The sequence below is a fragment of the Mus pahari genome, chromosome 3 (genome assembly GCF_900095145.1).
Source record: "Mus pahari chromosome 3, PAHARI_EIJ_v1.1, whole genome shotgun sequence".
Taxonomy (NCBI): domain Eukaryota; kingdom Metazoa; phylum Chordata; class Mammalia; order Rodentia; family Muridae; genus Mus; species Mus pahari.
The window spans coordinates 115,307,788-115,308,972 of NC_034592.1; positions in this window are offsets into that span (position 1 = coordinate 115,307,788).

Here is a 1,185-nt window from a genome sequence, read left to right on the forward strand (position 1 = left end):
GGCCAGCCTGGTCTACAGAGTGAGTTCCAGGACAGCCAGGGCTACACAGAGAAACCCTGTCTTGAAGCAAAAAACAAACAAACAAACAACAAACAACAACAACAAAAAGAAGTAAGAAAGAAAATTGTAACCAAAGAAATAAAAGGGAAAATGACATGTAATAAGAAAGAAAACAAAATACAGAACTTTGAACAGATTTTTCAGGAAAAAAATTATAGGTACAACTTTATAACTATAAATTTTGGAAGTTAGATGCTGAAAAAAAAAAAGCTGGATTTTGTGTGTGTGTTTAAAACAATGCTGCCCTCGCTGGTATGAATGTGTGGTTTTAGGGTCTTTCAGCTGCTGGGATGAAGGAATACCCCCTCCTATGGCAGCTTGGGGACAGCATGGCCTAAGGAAAACACACACATCCAGTAGCCAAGCAGCTGTGGACTCACTCTAACAGTGATTCCCTAGCACACCAGAACACTCCACATATGCTGTCAGGAGAAAGGGTACAGAGCTGGCTAAGAGGTGAGCACTGGCCAGGAGTGGAGGGCATGAGTTCTGGTGGTGGTGTGGGGGATGGGGGTGGGAGGGGAGATGGGGGGTCGGGAATGAGGAGTTGTGGCAGTTTTAACATGGTTGTTGGAGTAGTTGAGACCCTCCTCCTAGATGCCTGGAAGACAGTCTACTCCTAACTACCTTCAAATGAAGATTTAGGACTTTCTAGCTCCTCCTGCACCATGTCTGCCTGGACACTGCCATGTTCCCACCTTGATGATAATGGACTGAACCTCTGAACTTGTAAGCCAGCCCAAATTAAATGTTGTCCTTATAAGATTTGCCTTTTGGTGCCTTTTCACAGCAGTAAAACCCTAAGACAGGAGTGCCCTGGATTTCCATGGTTTACCTCCTCTAGCTGATGGCTAGCCTTTCCAATAAGGATATTCTCTTGTAGAACTGGGACTATGTCCCTGGCTTCTTATGGGCAGAAAAATTGTTCCAGTGCTCCTGTGAGACTAGCCAGCAGTGGGAAAACAGCGGTGCACAGACGGGTTGCTTGGGCACAGACGGGTTGCTTGGGCACAGACGGGTTGCTTGGGCACAGACGGGTTGCTTGGGCACAGACTGGTTGCTTGGGCACAGACTGGTTGCTTGGGCACAGACTGGTTGCTTGGGCACAGACTGGTTGCTTGGGCA